We start from the raw sequence: 18,531 nt of genomic DNA on the forward strand, positions 1-18,531 counted from the left end.
CATTCAATTTTTTTTTAATGAAATCACATGAACATAAGTATTCAGACCCTTTACTCAGCACTTTGAAGCACCTTTGGCAGCGATTACAGCCTCGCGTCTTCGTGGGTATGACGCTACAAGCTTGGCACACCTGTATTTGGGGAGTTCCTCCCATTCTCTTCTGCAGATCCTTTCAGCCTCTGTCAGGTTGGCTTGGGAGTGTCACTGCACAGCTATTTACAGGTCTCTCCAGAGAGGTTTCGATTGTGTTCAAGTCTGGGCTCTGGCTGGGCCACTCAAGGACATTCAGAGACTTGTCCCGAAGCCACTCCTGCGTTGTCTTGGCTGTGTGCTTAGGGTCATTTTGGGGCTGTTGCTGGGCAACACCGACTTTCAACTCCCTCCAAAGATGTTCTATGAGGTTGAGATCTGGAGACTGGCTAGGCCACTCCAGGACCTTGAAATGCTTCTTACGAAGCCACTCCTTCGTTGCCCGGGCGGTGTGTTTGGGATCATTGTCATGCTGAAAGACCCAGCCATGTTTCATCTTCAAAGCCCTTGCTGATGGAAGGAGGTTTTCAATCAATCTCAAGATACATGGCCCCATACATACTTTCCTTTACACGGATCAGTCGTCCTGGTCCCTTTGCAAAAAAACAGCCCCAAAGCATGAAGTTTCCACCCCCATGCTTCACAGTAGGTATGGTGTTCTTTAGGTGCAACTCAGCATTCTTTGTCCTCCAAACATGACGATTTGAGTTTTTACCAAAAAGTTTTATTTTGGTTTCATCTGACCATATGACCAAATGCTTATTTTCCACCATAATTTGCAAATAAATTCATAAAAAATCCTATGTGATTTTCAGGATTTTTTTTTTTCATTTTGTCTGCCATAGTTGAAGTGTACCTAATGAAGAAAATTACAGGCCTCTCATCTTTTTAAGTGGGAGAACTTGCACAATTCGTGGCTGACTAAATACTTTTTTGTCCCACTGTATATACAGTGCCTTGCGAAAGTATTCGGCCCCCTTGAACTTTGCGACCTTTTGACACATTTCAGGCTTCAAACATAAATATATAAAACTGTATTTTTTTGTGAAGAATCAACAACAAGTGGGACACAATCATGAAGTGGAACGACATTTATTGGATATTTCAAACTTTTTTAACAAACCAAAAACTGAAAAATTGGGCGTGCAAAATGATTCAGCCCCTTTACTTTCAGTGCAGCAAACTCTCTCCAGAAGTTCAGTGAGGATCTCTGAATGATCCAATGTTGACCTAAATGACTAATGATGATAAATACAATCCACCTGTGTGTAATCAAGTCTCCGTATAAATCCACCTGCACTGTGATAGTCTCAGCGGTCCGTTAAAAGCGCAGAGAGCATCATGAAGAACAAGGAACACACCAGGCAGGTCCGAGATACTGTTGTGAAGAAGTTTAAAGCCGGATTTGGATACAAAAAGATTTCCCAAGCTTTAAACATCCCAAGGAGCACTGTGCAAGCGATAATATTGAAATGGAAGGAGTATCAGACCACTGCAAATCTACCAAGACCTGGCCGTCCCTCTAAACTTTCAGCTCATACAAGGAGAAGACTGATCAGAGATGCAGCCAAGAGGCCCATGATCACTCTGGATGAACTGCAGAGATCTACAGCTGAGGTGGGAGACTCTGTCCATAGGACAACAATCAGTCGTATATTGCACAAATCTGGCCTTTATGGAAGAGTGGCAAGAAGAAAGCCATTTCTTAAAGATATCCATAAAAAGTGTTGTTTAAAGTTTGCCACAAGCCACCTGGGAGACACACCAAACATGTGGAAGAAAGTGCTCTGGTCAGATGAAACCAAAATTGAACTTTTTGGCAACAATGCAAAACGTTATGTTTGGCGTAAAAGCAACACAGCTGAACACACCATCCCCACTGTCAAACATGGTGGTGGCAGCATCATGGTTTGGGCCTGCTTTTCTTCAGCAGGGACAGGGAAGATGGTTAAAATTGATGGGAAGATGGATGGAGCCAAATACAGGACCATTCTGGAAGAAAACCTGATGGAGTCTGCAAAAGACCTGAGACTGGGACGGAGATTTGTCTTCCAACAAGACAATGATCCAAAACATAAAGCAAAATCTACAATGGAATGGTTCAAAAATTAACATATACAGGTGTTAGAATGGCCAAGTCAAAGTCCAGACCTGAATCCAATCGAGAATCTGTGGAAAGAACTGAAAACTGCTGTTCACAAATGCTCTCCATCCAACCTCACTGAGCTCGAGCTGTTTTGCAAGGAGGAATGGGAAAAAAATTCAGTCTCTCGATGTGCAAAACTGATAGAGACATACCCCAAGCGACTTACAGCTGTAATCGCAGCAAAAGGTGGCGCTACAAAGTATTAACTTAAGGGGGCTGAATAATTTTGCACGCCCAATTTTTCAGTTTTTGATTTGTTAAAAAAGTTTGAAATATCCAATAAATGTCGTTCCACTTCATGATTGTGTCCCACTTGTTGTTAATTCTTCACAAAAAAATACAGTTTTATATCTTTATGTTTGAAGCCTGAAATGTGGCAAAAGGTCGCAAAGTTCAAGGGGGCCGAATACTTTCGCAAGGCACTGTACACTGCTCAAAAAAATAAAGGGAACACTTAAACAACACAATGTAACTCCAAGTCAATCACACTTCTGTGACATCAAACTGTCCACTTAGGAAGCAACACTGAGTGACAAATTTCACATGCTGTTGTGCAAATGGAATAGACAACAGGTGGAAATTATAGGCAATTAGCAAGACACTCCCAATAAAGGAGTGGTTCTGCAGGTGATAACCACAGACTACTTCTCAGTTCCTATGCTTCCTGGTTGATGTTTTGGTCACTTTTGAATGCTGGCGGTGCTTTCACTCTAGTGGTAGCATGAGACGGAGTCTACAACCCACACAAGTGGCTCAGGTAGTGCAGCTCATCCAGGATGGAACATCAATGTGAGCTGTGGCAAGAAGGTTTGCTGTGTCTGTCAGCGTAGTGTCCAGAGCATGGAGGCGCTACCAGGAGATAGGCCAGTACATCAGGAGACGTGGAGGAGGCCGTAGAAGGGCAACAACCCAGCAGCAGGACCGCCACCTCAGCCTTTGTGTAAGGAGGAGCACTGCCAGAGCCCTGCAAAATTACCTCCAGCAGGCCACAAATGTGCATGTGTCTGCTCAAACGGTCAGAAACAGACTCCATGAGGGTGGTATGAAGGCCTGACGTCCACAGGAGGGGGTTGTGCTTACAGCACAACACCGTGCAGGACGTTTGGCATTTGCCAGAGAACACCAAGATTGGCAAATTCGCCACTGGCGCCCTGTGCTCTTCACAGATGAAAGCAGGTTCACACTGAGCACATGTGACAGACGTGACAGTCTGGAGACGCTGTGGAGAACGTTCTGCTGCCTGCAGCATCCTCCAGCATGACCGGTTTGGCGGTTGGTCAGTCATGGTGTGGGGTGGCATTTCTTTGGGGGGCTGCACAGCCCTCCATGTGCTCGCCAGAGGTAGCCTGACTGCCATTAGGTACCGAGATGAGATCCTCAGACCCCTTGTGAGACCATATGCTGGTGCGGTTGGCCCTGGGTTCCTCCTAATGCAAGTCAATGCTAGAACTCATGTGGCTGGAGTGTGTCAGCAGTTTCTGCAAGAGGAAGGCATTGATGCTATGGACTGGCCCACCCGTTCCCCAGACCTGAATCCAATTGAGCACATCTGGGACATCGTGTCTCGCTCCATCCACCAATGCCACGAGGAGATCCCTCAGGAGACCATCCGCCACCTCATCAGGAGCATGCCCAGGCGTTGTAGGGAGGTCATACAGGCACGTGGAGGCCACACACACTACTGAGCCTCATTTTGACTTGTTTTAAGGACATTACATCAAAGTTGGATCAGCCTGTAGTGTGGTTTTCCACTCCAAATCCAGACCTCCATGGGTTGATAAATTTGATTTCCATTGATAATTTTTGTGTGATTTTGTTGTCGGCACATTCAACTATGTAAAGAAAGTATTTAAGAATATTTCATTCATTCAGATCTAGGATGTGTTATTTTAGTGTTCCCTTTATTTTTTTTGAGCAGTGTATATGTTATCCATTTTAGAATAAGGCTGTAATGTAACAAAGGGTTCTGAATGCACTGTATACAGTGAGCTCCAAGTTTTGGGACAGTGACACACTTGTTGTTTTGGCTCTGTACTCCAGCACTTTGGATTTGAAATGATACTATGAGGTTAAAGTGCAGACAGTCTTCATTCATTTGAGGGTATTTTCCTCCACATCGGGTGAACTGTTTAGAAATTACCACACCTTTTGTACATAGGCCCCTGCACATTTTAGGGGACTAAGTGAATTTGTTCCAAAACTTTTGAAGGTGTATTAAAGTTTTGTATTTGGTCCCATATTCCTTGAACGCAATGATTACATCAAGCTTGTGACTCTATAAACTTGTTGGATGCATTTGCTGTTGGTTTTTGTGGTTTCAGATTTTGTGCCCAATGGAAATGAATGGTAAATAATGTATTGTCATTTCTGGAGTCACTTTTATCATATATAAGAAATAGAATGTTTCTAAACACTTCTAAATTAATGTGGATGCTACCATGATTACGGATAGTCCTTAATGAATTACACATTTTTCTGTAATTTCTAAACTGTTCTCCTGAGTCTTTTTATTCAAATCCAAAATGCTGGAGTAAAGAGCCAAAACAACAAATGTGTCGCTGTCCCAATACATTTGGATCTCACTGTAGTTTTTGAACATTGTACAGGATTGTTATTACATTTGTTTACATTTGTTGTTAGTATTTGTTTACATTTTAAAGTTTCTATTTTTCCATTGTTTCTATTGCTTTTGACACCTTTCTGGGTTTGCAAACATTGCCGCACAAGGGCGACGCTGCAAGTTGGTAGCGGAACACGGGAGTTCTTACAGAACATGCTGCTTACGAGTGCATATCACACTACTTTTGGAGTATAGTTGGATTCTAAGGCTCGTAATAATGTCCTGTTTTAATGTTTATCATCGCAAATCAACTGCATTACACTTCAACCAGTAAAATGGCTCTTTGGCTGTCTTTTGCTACAGCCTATATCAATGAGCGTTAGCATTCTAGCTAACTGCTGCATTCAAAAGTTATTTTGCAAAGATCACAACCAAATATAATCTTAACTACTGTTCAAGCAAATGTCAAAACATCCATTGTAAGCGTATGAGAACCTAAATGTATTTTGTTTTAGGATTAATAAAAACGTAAATTCAGGCAAATGGGCACAGATGGCTTTCTTACTGCCGCCAAGAGTCGTACGTGACGTCAGTGTGTCGTGTACTGTCCCCATTGCCATGTATTGTCTCCTTTTTTTTCTTTTTTTTTTAAATGGAGTTGTATGTCTGCAAGATATCTGTAAAGTATCACTTTCATAGGCAATAGGGAAGACTTAACATGGAACAATTCATCTTACTTGGGAAATGTGTTTGAACTCAACCTCAATCTTTTGAGAATATGGAATAGGTATGTGTTCACTTTATGCAAAACACACTTCTTAAATTTCTGTCTTGTTTCTGATGTCTAACTTTGTCTGGTGTCCAAAGATGAAGGGAAAAGGAAGGGTTTGAACAAAAATGTTTTATTAAAAGCACGTTTTTCCATGACGAATGCTGCTTTCTTTGACACTGATGATGATCCTGATTTTTCTAGCTATTTTATTGTTTTGTCGGGGAAAAATGTACAATGTTGAACATGTACAGCAATATTTAATGTATTGAACCAAATTTGTTAATACCGGTAGGCCAGTTTCCATGTGCAGTCTTGCGTCATGTCAGTATGGACACAGACCACCAAGAGGAGGGTAAGAGCTAGGCATCGCATCTCAATGGAGAAATAATTATTTTATTTCAGAAGCTCTGCGATCAGGTTTCTAAAATTTTTTCCAACGGACTATGACCTGTGTTTGGAATGTACAAGCTGTTTTGTTAACTGGGTGCATGTATGATGGTATAACACCCTATTGTGGCGTGAATGCATCATGGCTTTAACCTTCTAGTTTGAGTAACTTACATTAATGACGGATATTTTGCGCTACGTTGTATAGGCACAAAATTTGTCGAAGTTTATTCGTGGCTCCATTTCCTTTGATTTAATATTAGTATTTTATTGAATCTGTTTGCATGCGTTAGTATTTTCTAATGACATTTGTAGGACCCTGTCATACAGTTTTGGTTAATGTTTTTTTCTTTTTATGTACTCTAAATTGGGAAATAGTTTGCACAAAGTTTCGTACGTCGAATACAAATGTGTATGTATTATTGTGTACATTTTTAATAAATGTTTAATGCATTCAAATACTTGATTAATGGATTCTTACATTGTTAGAAACGATGTTGGTTGCCCATTTTTAGACTTGATTACCCTAGGCCTAGATAGTGCCATGATCAATAAGGGCAGGCACTGCTGAGATGCGAACTGAAGGCAGGAAGCTGGGAATAAATGCTTTTTGTACCTCAATTTTTTTATGCCTGAACAAAATTGTTAACTTAACACAGGTATGTAAAATTGTTCTGCTCCTAGACAGCCAGAGGCAGCATCTTTTCACTGGATCACAGTGAATTGTCAAATGTTATTGATTTGTTTTAAAGACACTAGAAAGGCAGGTTTTTAATAACATCCATGGTATGACATATTTCCTGAGCCAGCCCAAGCCAGTAACCTTTGACTGGGTATTGGTGTTATGTGATTCCATCTGAGACGCACTGTACCTTTTTGCTCTGTGCCATATGTTATTTAAGTGTTCCCACAAAACCTGCATGCTGTGAAACTCACCACACATGTTTTTAAATTAGATACCCACTGAGTAAGGAAACCGTCTCACAAAGTGGTTTTATTAAGACTTGTCTTCATTTTGAACACAGTCCGGATAACATTTTAGTTGGACCACTTTAAAGTACTACTTAAGTAGTTTTTTAGGGCATCTGTGTTTTACTTTACTATTTTATATTTCTGACAACTTTTACTTCACTTTATCCCTAATGAAAATAATGTACTTTTTACTAAATTTTCCCTGACAACCAGAAGTACTCGTTTTATATTGTGAATGCTTAGCAAGACAAATGGTCTGATTCATGCACATATTGAGAACACGTGGTCATCCCTACTGCCAGTGTTGGGGTGTGCCCCTGACTATCCATACATTTGAAAAGCAAGAAAATGGTGCTGCCTGCTTTGATTAATATAAGGCATTTTAAAATATAATTGTACTTTTGATACTTAAATATATTTTAGAAATGTATATTTTACTTTTGATATATACAGTACACTACCGGTCAAAAGTTTTAGAACACTTACTCATTCCAGGGTTTTTCTTTATTTTTACTATTTGCTACATTGTAGAATAATAGTGAAGACATCAACTATGAAATATTAAAAATAAAGAAACACTTGAATGATTAGGTGTTCTAAAACTGTTGACCGGTAGTGTAAGTATATTTAAAACCTAATGCTTAAATTTTACTAAAGTAGTATTTAACTGGATGACTTTTACTTGAGTAACTTTCTATGAAGGTATCTATACTTTTACTCAAGTATGACAATTTGGGTACTTTTTCCACCACTGAATGTGACAAGCCAAGCAAAAAGAATCCACTATCATGAGTCACTTAGTAAGATGGTAATTCTGTGGCAAGGTTTAGCAGTATAAGACTTTTCACACACATAGTGGGGTCAAGGAATGTCCATGACAAATACATAGGGAAGATCACAACCTTCTCTTTTGTTACCTTAAGACTTACATTAAGATGCGGTGTCAGGAAGGCCTAGAAGATCATCAAGGACCCAGCCACCTGAGCCACGGACTGTTCATCCCGCTACCATGTAGAAGGCGGAGAAAGTACAGATGAATTAATACTGCGACCGAAAGACTGATAATCAGCTTATATCTCCAGGCCATCTGACTGTTAAACAGTCACCACTAGCCAGCCCAGTACCCTGGCCAGAACCTCAGACACTGTCACCACCCAGTTATCTACCCTGCACCTTAGACTGCTGCCTGATATACAGTACATAGTCATTGAACACTGGTCACTTTAATGTTTACACACTGTTTTACCCACTTTACAGTGCCTTGCGAAAGTATTCGGCCCCCTTGAACTTTGCGACCTTTTGCCACATTTCAGGCTTCAAACATAAAGATATAAAACTATTTTTTGTGAAGAATCAACAAGTGGGACACAATCATGAAGTGGAACGACATTTATTGGATATTTCAAACTTTTTAAACAAATCAAAAACTGAAAAATTGGGCGTGCAATATTTTTCAGCCCCTTTACTTTCAGTGCAGCAAACTCTCTCCAGAAGTTCAGTGAGGATCTCTGAATGATCCAATGTTGACCTAAATGACTAATGATGATAAATACAATCCACCTGTGTGTAATCAAGTCTCCGTATAAATGCACCTGCACTGTGATAGTCTCAGAGATCCGTTAAAAGCGCAGAGAGCATCATGAAGAACAAGGAACACACCAGGCAGGTCCGAGATACTGTTGTGAAGAAGTTTAAAGCCGGATTTGGATACAAAAATATTTCCCAAGCTTTAAACAACCCAAGGAGCACTGTGCAAGCGATAATATTGAAATGGAAGGAGTATCAGACCACTGCAAATCTACCAAGACCTGGCCGTCCCTCTAAACTTTCAGCTCATACAAGGAGAAGACTGATCAGAGATGCAGCCAAGAGGCCCATGATCACTCTGGATGAACTGCAGAGATCTACAGCTGAGGTGGGAGACTCTGTCCATAGGACAACAATCAGTCGTATATTGCACAAATCTGGCCTTTATGGAAGAGTGGCAAGAAGAAAGCCATTTCTTAAAGATATCCATAAAAAGTGTTGTTTAAAGTTTGCCACAAGCCACCTGGGAAACACACCAAACATGTGGAAGAAGGTGCTCTGGTCAGATGAAACCAAAATTGAACTTTTGGGCAACAATGAAAAACGTTATGTTTGGCGTAAAAGCAACACAGCGCATCACCCTGAACACACCATCCCCACTGTCCAACATGGTGGTGGCAGCATCATGGTTTGGGCCTGCTTTTCTTCAGCAGGGACAGGGAAGATGGTTAAAATTGATGGGAAGATGGATGGAGCCAAATACAGGACCATTCTGGAAGTAAACCTGATGGAGTCTGCAAAATACCTGAGACTGGGATGGAGATTTGTCTTCCAACAAGACAATGATCCAAAACATAAAGCAAAATCTACAATGGAATGGTTCAAAAATTAACATATCCAGGTGTTAGAATGGCCAAGTCAAAGTCCAGACCTGAATCCAATCGAGAATCTGTGGAAAGAACTGAAAACTGCTGTTCACAAATGCTCTCCATCCAACCTCACTGAGCTCGAGCTGTTTTGCAAGGAGGAATGGGAAAAAAATGTGTGATGTGCAAAACTGATAGAGACATACCCCAAGCGACTTACAGCTGTAATCGCAGCAAAAGGTGGCGCTACAAAGTATTAACTTAAGGGGGCTGAATAATTTTGCACGCCCAATTTTTCAGTTTTTGATTTGTTAAAAAAGTTTGAAATATCCAATAAATGTCGTTCCACTTCATGATTGTGTCCCACTTGTTGTTGATTCTTCACAAAAAAATACAGTTTTATATCTTTGTTTGAAGCCTGAAATGTGGCAAAAGGTCGCAAAGTTCAAGGGGGCCGAATACTTTCGCAAGGCACTGTATATGTATATACTGTATTCTAATCATGGCCCATCCTATATAACTACTGCTGTACACACCTTTTCAATTCACATACTGTCCATACACACCTTTCACATACATACCGTACCAGTCAAAAGTTTGGAATCAAATTGGATTAGTCATATGTGCCGAATACAACAAGTGTAGACCTTACAGTGAAATGCTAACTTACGAGCCCCCAACCAACAATGCAGTTTCAAAAAATATTGAAAAGAATAAGAGATAAAAGTAACAAGTAATTAAAGAGCAGCAGTAAAACAACAATAGCGAGACTATATGCAGGGGGGTACCGGTACAGAGTCAATGTGCGGGGGCACCGGTTAGTTGAGGTAGTATGTACATCTCGGTAGAGTTATTGACAATGCATAGATGACGAAAACAACAGAGAGTAGCAGCGATGTAAAGAGGGAGGCAATGAAAATTGTCTGGGTAGCCATTTGATTAGATGTTCAGGAGTTATGGTTTGAAGGTAGAAGCTGTTTAGAAGCCTCTTGGACCTAGATTTGGTGCTCTGTTACCGCTTGACGTGCAGTAGTAGAGAAAACAGTCTATGACTAGGGTGGCTGGAGTCTTTGACAATTTTTAGGGCCTTCCTCTGACATCGCCTGGTAAAGAGGTCCTGGGTGGCAGAAAGCTTGGCCCCAGTGAGGTACTGGGCTGTTCACATTACCTTCAGTAGTGACTTGCGGTCGGAGGCCGAGCAGTTGCCATACCAGGCAGTGATGCAACCAGTCAAGATGCTCTCGATGGTGCAGCTGTAGAACCTTTTGAGGATCTGAGGACCCATGCCAAATCTTTTCAGTCTCCTGAGGGGGAATAGGTTTTGTCATGCCCCCTTCACAACTGTCTTGGTGTGCTTGGACCCACTTAGTTTGTTGGTGATGTGGACACCAAGGAACTTGAAGCTCTCAACCTGCTCCACTGCAGCCCCTTCGGTGAGAATGGGGGGTGTGTTTGGTCCTCTTTTTCCTGTAGTCCACAATCATCTCATTTGTCTTGACCACGTACAGGAGGGGACTGAGTACCGGAGGGGACTGAGCACACACCCCTGAGGGGCCCCTGTGTTGATACCTACCCTTACCACCTGGGGGCGGCCCATCAGGAAGTCCAGGATCCAGTTGCAGATGGAGGTGTTTAGTCCCAGGGTCCTTAGCTTATTGATGAGCTTTGAGGCCACTATGGTGTTGAACGCTGAGCTGTCATCAATGAATAGCATTCTCACATAGGTGTTCCTTTTGTCCAGGTGGGAATGGCAGTGTGGAGTGCAATACTGCATCATCTGTGGATCTGTTGGGGCGGTATGCAAATTGGAGTGGGTCTAGAGGTCTTCTGGGATGATGGTGTTGTTGTGAGCCATGACCAGCCTTTCAAAGCACTTTATGGCTACAGACGTGACTGCTGCGGGTCGGTAGTCATTTAGTCAGGTTACCTTAGTGTTCTTGGGCACAGGCACTATGGTGGTCTGCTTAACATGTTGGTATTACACACTTGGACAGGGAGAGGTTGAAAATGTCAGTGCCATTCCCTTGCCAGATGGTCAGCGCATGCTCGCAGTACATGTCATGGTAATCCATCTAGCCCTGCAGCCTTGTAAATATTGACCTGTTTAAAGGTCTTACTTGATCACGTGGTCTACCGGAACAGCTGGTGCTCTCATGCATGTTTCAGTGTTATTTGCCTCAAAGCGACCATAGAGGTAGTTTAGGTCGTCTGGTAAGCTCATGTCACTGGGCAGCTCTCGGCTGTGCTTCCCTTTGTAGTCTGTAATGGTTTGCATGCCCTGCCACATCCAACGAGCAACAGAGCTGGTGTAGTATTAATCGATTCTAGTCCTGTATTGATGCTTTGCCTGTTTGATAGTTTGTCAGAGGGCATAGTGCAATTTCTTATAAGCTTCCGGGTTAGAGTCCCACTCCTTGGGAGAGCGGCAGCTCTATCCTGTAGCTCAGTGCGGATGCTGCCTGTAATCCATGGCTTCTGGTTGGGGTATGTATGTACGGTCACTGTGGGGACGACATCGTCGATGCACTTATTGATGAAGCCAATGAATGATGTGGTGTACTCCTCAATGCCATCAGAGGAATCCCGGAACATATTCTGTTACTCTGGACCCTGATCTCTCTTTTGACGTACATATCAAGACTGTTTCAAGGACAGCTTTTTCCCATATACATAACGTTGCAAAAATCAGAAACTTTCTGTCCAAAAATGATGCAGAAAAATGTATCCATGCTTTTGTTACTTCTAGGTTAGACTACTGCAATGCTCTACTTTCCGGCTACCTGGATAAAGCACTAAATAAACTTCAGTTAGTGCTAAATACGGCTGCTAGAATCCTGACTAGAACCAAAAAATGTGATCATTTCACTCCAGTGCTAGCCTCCCTACACTGGCTTCCTGTTAAGACAAGGGCTGATTTCAAGGTTTTACTGCTAACCTACAAAGCATTACATAGGCTTGCTCCTACCTATCTTTCCGATTTGGTCCTGCCGTACATACCTACACGTACGCTACGGTCACAAGACGCAGGCCTCCTAATTGTCCCTAGAATTTCTAAGCAAACAGCTGGAGGCAGGGCTTTCTCCTATTGAGCTCCATTTTTATGGAATGGTCTGCCTACCCATGTGAGAGAAGCAGACTCTGTCTCAAACTTTAAGTCTTTACTGAAAACTCATCTCTTCAGTGGGTCATATGATTGAGTGTAGTCTGGCCCAGGAGTGTGAAGGTGAACGGAAAGGCTCTGGAGCAACGAACCGTCCTTTCTGTCTCTGTCTAGCCGGTTGCCCTCTCTCCACTGGGATTCTCTGCCTCTAACCCTATTACAGGGGCTGAGACACTGACTTACTGGTGCTCTTCATGCCGTCCCTGAGTGGGTTGAGTCACTGATGTGATTTTCCTGTCTGGGTTGGCGTCCCCCCTGGGTTGTGCCGTTGCGGAGATCTTTGTGGGCTATACTCGGCCTTGTCTCAGGATGGTAAGTTGGTGGTTGAAGATATCCCTCTAGTGGTGTGGGGGCTGTGCTTTGGCAAAGTGGGTGGGGTTATATCCTTCCTGTTTGGCCCTGTCGGGGGGTATCATCGGATGGGGCCACAGCGTCTCCTGACCCATCCTGTCTCAGCCTCCAGTATTTATGCTGCAGCAGTTTGTGTCGGGGGGCTAGGGTCAGTTTGTTATATCTGGACTACTTCTCCTGTCCTATCCGGTGTCCTGTGGGAATTTAAGTATGCTCTCTCTAATTCTCTCTTTCTTTCTCTCTCTCTTGGAGGACCTGAGCCCTAGGACCTTGCCTCAGGACTACCTAGCATGATGACTTCTTGATGTCCCCAGTCCACCTGGCCGTGCTGCTGCTCCAGTTTCAACTGTTCTGCCTGCGACTATGGAACCCTGACCTGTTCACTGGACATGCTACCTGTCCCAGACCTGCTGTTCTCAACTCTCTAGAGACAGCAGGAGCGTAAAGATACTCTTAATGATCGGCTATGAAAAGCCAACTAACTGCCAACTCCTGAGATGCTGACTTGCTTCGCCCTCGACAACTACTGTGATTATTATTATTTGACCATGCTGGTCATTTATGAACATTTGAACATCTTGGCCATGTTCTGTTATAATCTCCACCCGGCACAGCCAGAAGAGGACTGGCCACCCCTCATAGCCTGGTTCCTCTCTAGGTTTCTTCCTAGGTGTTGGATTTTCTAGGGAGTTTTTCCTAGCCACTGTGCTTCTACACCTGCATTGCTTTCTGTTTGGGGTTTTAGGCTGGGTTTCTGTACAGCACTTTGAGATATCAGCTGATGTAAGAAGGGTCTGTGCTAGCAAAACAGTCCTGCAGTTTAGCATCTGCTTAATCTGACCACTTTTTTATTGATCTAGTCACTGGTGCTTCCTGTTTTCTATCAGGAGGATAGAATTGTGGTCAAATTTCCCAAATGGAGGGCGTGTGTGGAGTATAGGTAGTCCAGAGTTTTTTTTTTCCCCCTCTGGTTGCACATTTAACATGCTGATAGAAATTTGGTAAAACAAATGTAAGTTTCCCTGCATTAAAGTCCCCGGCTACTAGGAGCGCCGCCTCTGGGTGAGCGTTTTCTTGTTAATACAGCTCATTCAATGCTGTGTTAGTGCCAGCCTCTGACTGTGGTGGTATGTAAACAGTGCTTTGCAAAAGTATTCATCCTCCTTGACGTTTTTCCTATTTTGTTGCATTACAACCTGTAATTTAAATGGATTTTTATTTGGATTTCATGTAATGGACATACACAAAATAGTCCAAATTGGTGAAGTGAAATTTTAAAAATAACTTGTTTCAAAATATTTAGAAACGGAAAAGTGGTGTGTGCATATGTATTCATCACCTTTGCTATGAAGCCCCTAAATAAGATGTGGTGCAACCAATTACCTTCAGAAGTCACATAGATTGTACACAGGTGGACTTTAAGTGTCACATGATCTGTCATATGATCTCAGTATATATACACCTGTTCTGAAAGGCCCCAGAGTCTGCAACACCACTAAGCAAGGGGCACCACCAAGCAAGCGGCACCATGAAGACCAAGGAGCTCTCCAAACAGGTCAGGGACAAAGTTGTGGAGAAGTACAGATCAGGGTTGGGTTATAAAAAAATATCCGAAACTTTGAACGTCCCACAGAGCACCATTAAATTCATTATAAAAAAGAAAGAATATGGCACCACAACAAACCTGCCAAGAGAGGGCCGCACACCAAAACTCACAGACCAGGCAAGGAGGTGATTATTCAGAGAGCCAACAAATAGACCAAAGATAACACTGAAAGAGCTGCAAAGCTCCAAAGTGCAGATTGGAGTATCTGTCCATAGGACCACTTTAAGCCATACACTCCACAGAGCTAAGCTTTACGGAAGAATGGGGGAAAAAAACATTGCTTAAAGAAAGAAATAAGCAAGCACGTTTGGTGTTTGCCAAAAGCCATGTGGGAGACTCCCCAAACATATGGAAGAAGGTACTCTGGTCAAATGTAGCTTTTTGGCTATCAAGTAAAACGTTATGACTGGCGCTAACCCAACACCTCTCATCACCCCGAGAACACCATGTTTCTCATCGGCAGGGACTTTGAAACTGGTCAGAATTGAAGGAATGATGGATGATGCTAAATACAGGGAAATTCTTGAGGGAAACCTGTTTCAGTCTTCCGGAGATTTGAGACTGGGACGGAGGTTCACCTTCCAGCAGGACAATGACCGTAAGCATACTGCTAAAGCAACACGAGTGGTTTAAGGGGAAACATTTGAATGGCCTAGTCAAAGCCTAGACCTCAATCCAATTGAGAATCTGTGGTATGACTTAAAGATTGCTTTACACCAGCGGAACCCATCCAACTTGGAGGAGATGGAGCAGTTTAGCCTTGAAGAATGGGCAAAAATCCAAGTGGCTTGATGTGCCAAGCTTATAGAGACATACCCCAAGAGACTTGCAGCTGTAAATACTGCAAAAGGTGACTCTACAAAGTATTGACTTTGGGGAGGGGAGATAATTTGAGCGTTCATAACTTTCTGTTTTTTTGTCTTATTTCTTGTTTGTTTCACAATAAAAAATATTTAGCATCTTCAAAGTGGTAGGCAAACCCTCCCCCCCAAATCCATTTTAATTCCAGGTTGTAAAGCAACAAAATAGGAAAAATGCCAAGGGAGGTGAATACTTTCATAAGCCACTGTATGAAAAATACAGATGAAAACTCTCTAGGTAGATAGTGTGAGCAATAGCTCAATACTTCCTTAGATATCGTGCACCAGCTGTTATTTACAAAAAGACACAGTCTGCCTCCCCGCCCCTTGTCTTACCAGACGCCGCTGTTCTATCCTGCCGGTCTAGCGTGTAACCAGCTGTATGTTGATAGTATCGTCTTTCAGCCACGACTCCGTGAAGCATTAGATGTTAGTTTTTAATGTCCCGTTGGTAGTTTAATGTTCCGCGTAGCTCGTCGATTTTATTTTCCAAAGATTGTGTGTTTGCTAGCAGAATGGAGGGAAGTGGGGGTTTATTCGCCTACAAATTCTCAGAAGGCAGCACTTTGGCCCCTTTTTCTCTGCTGCCTCTTCACGCAAATCACGGGGATCTGGGCCTGTTCCCGAGAAAGCATTATATCCTTCGCCTCGGGCTCATCAGAGTCATGAAAGGAAAAAAAGGATTCTGCTCGTCTGTGGTGAGTAATCGCAGTCCTGATGTCTAGAAGTTATTTTCGGTCATAAGAAACATTTTATATTTGAGATTCTTTGCCTTGATGACAGATTTGCACACTCTTGGCATTCTCTCAACCAGCTTCACCTGGAATGCTTTTCCAAGTTGAAGTTCCCACATATGCTGTGCACTTGTTGGCTGCTTTTCCTTCACTCTGTGGTCCAACTCATCCCAAACCATCTCATTTGCTTTGCTGGTTGTCACCAGCAAAGCAACCCCACACCATCACACCACCTCCTCCATGCTTCACGGTGGGAACCACACATGCGGAGATCATCCATTCACCTACTCTGCGTCTCACAAAGACACAGCGGTTGGAACCAAAAATCTCAAATTTGGACTCATCAGACCAAAGGACAGATTTCCACCAGTCTAATGTCCATTACTCATGTTTCTTGGCCCAAGAAAGTATCTTCTTATTATTGGTGGTTTCTTTGCAGCAATTCAACCACGAGGGCCTGATTCACACAGTCTCCTCTGAACAGTTGATGTTGAGATGTCTGTTACTTGAGCTCGGTGAAGCATTTATTTGGGCTGCAATTTCTGAGGCAATTAACTCTAATGAACCTATTCTCTGCAGCAGAGGTAACTCTGGGTCTTTCTTTCCTATGGCGGCCCTCATGAGAGCCAGTTTCATAAAAGCACTTGACGGTTTTTGCGACTGCACTTGAAGAAACTTTCAAAGATCTTAAAATGTTCCTCATTGACGAACCTTCACATTTTAAAGTAATGATGGATTGTTGTTTCTCTTTGCTTATTTGAGCTGTTCTTGCCATAATATGGACTTGGTCTTTTAACAGATAGGGCTTCTGTATACACCCCCTACCTTGTCACAACACAACAGATTGGCTCAAATGTATTAAGAAGGAAAGAATTTCCACAAATTAACTTTTAACAACCTGTTAATTGAAATGCATTCCAGTTGACTACCTCATGAAGCTGGTTGAGAGAATGCCAAGAGTGCAAAGCTGTCATCAAGGCAAAGGGTGGCTAATTTAAAGAATCTAAAATCGAAATAGTAACCAAAAAACTGTTAAACAAAAAAACTATATGATTCCATATGTGTTGTTTAATAGTTTATTATTCTACATTGTAGAAAATAGTCAAAATTAAGAAAAACCCTTGAATTAATAGTTGTGTCCAAACTTTTGACTGGTACTGTATACTGTTCTCGACAGTTCATTCTAATATTTCAACTACTGTACATTGCATTTTAGTTGCACTGTTTATACCCTGCGCATATTTATTTATATACTGCATTCTTGACGTAGCTCATTAATATATCTACTGTACATATCATTCCTAGTATATCTTGTATAAATTCATCCGGTGTAGACACGTATAGATTGCATTTGGATTATTGTTGCAGTGCTATTTGGGTTGTTAATCTGTTACGATTTTTCTAGATTTTTTAAATATTTTTTTTGTGTAACTTTGACATTTTACTGCATTGTTAGCAAGTAGCATAAGCATTTCGCTGCACCCGCTATAACATCTGCTAAACTGTGTACGCAACCAATAAACTTTGATTTGATGAGACTATTTGTTCAGGATGAATTGTTTGTCTTGGCGAAATAAAGCGGCAGTTTTAGATGGTTTTCTCCGCCACGTCATGGCATTGAAGTGACACTAGTTTGTATCTCAAGGACATTCCCTTCACATGAATGTGATTATAACCCCGATGGGATTTGAAAGGACAGAGTGTGACAGTGTCTACCGTGGGGGAAAGAACTCTCTGCCATCCACCGGAGTTGTGCGAATGGAGAGAAATGTGTGAGAAGCCCATGTCTTTGGTGAAGCCACACATGACTATCTACCACCTGTAGATAGTCATGTGTGGCTTCACCAAAGACATGGGCTTCTCACACATCTTTGTAGGCAAAGCAAATGCTTGGCTTCTTATTCAGACAAGTGTCTTTTAGGCTGTCTCTCGTGCACACCTTCTCTCTCTTCCTTTTCTCATCATATTTTATTATTGCAAGCCTCAACGTTTGACTGTAATCCATCCAAGTCTGTTTTTGGATCATGGTCCAACTTCTCCCTTCACTTAATTTGTAACCAGGTAAGCCGATTAGACCTCATTTTCTCATCCTACATACTACACAATCATGTTTTTCTTAGCTCAAATGCAATTATGCAGTTCAGTGACAAATCCATCAATATTTAGTAGCTAAATCCCACTGCCTGACAGTCTTTTATTCTGGCTACTGTTCATGGCGACAGATGCTGTGGGGCTAAAAGTGACAGAGATACACATCAGATGACAAGAATGACGAAAAAAAACAGTGAAGGCAATTCATTCTAGAGACATTTACGCGAGACATAGATAAGATTGGCAGAATGCTGAAATGAAATATCAGAGAGAGAGAGAGGTGATACTGTTTAAATAAAGCCACAACTTTTAAGATTGTGGCCTGAACAATACTACATAATTTTTATCCTTGGATTCATTCCTTTTATTCCTGTATATTGGCTGGCAAGATGACATACTCCCCAGTCAAAGGTCATTCTCCTGTGTGAATTGAAATACAATCTATGGACAAGTAATTCCACTGAGAGGT

Source organism: Oncorhynchus clarkii, chromosome 10, assembly GCF_045791955.1.
Source record: "Oncorhynchus clarkii lewisi isolate Uvic-CL-2024 chromosome 10, UVic_Ocla_1.0, whole genome shotgun sequence".
NCBI lineage: Eukaryota > Metazoa > Chordata > Actinopteri > Salmoniformes > Salmonidae > Oncorhynchus > Oncorhynchus clarkii.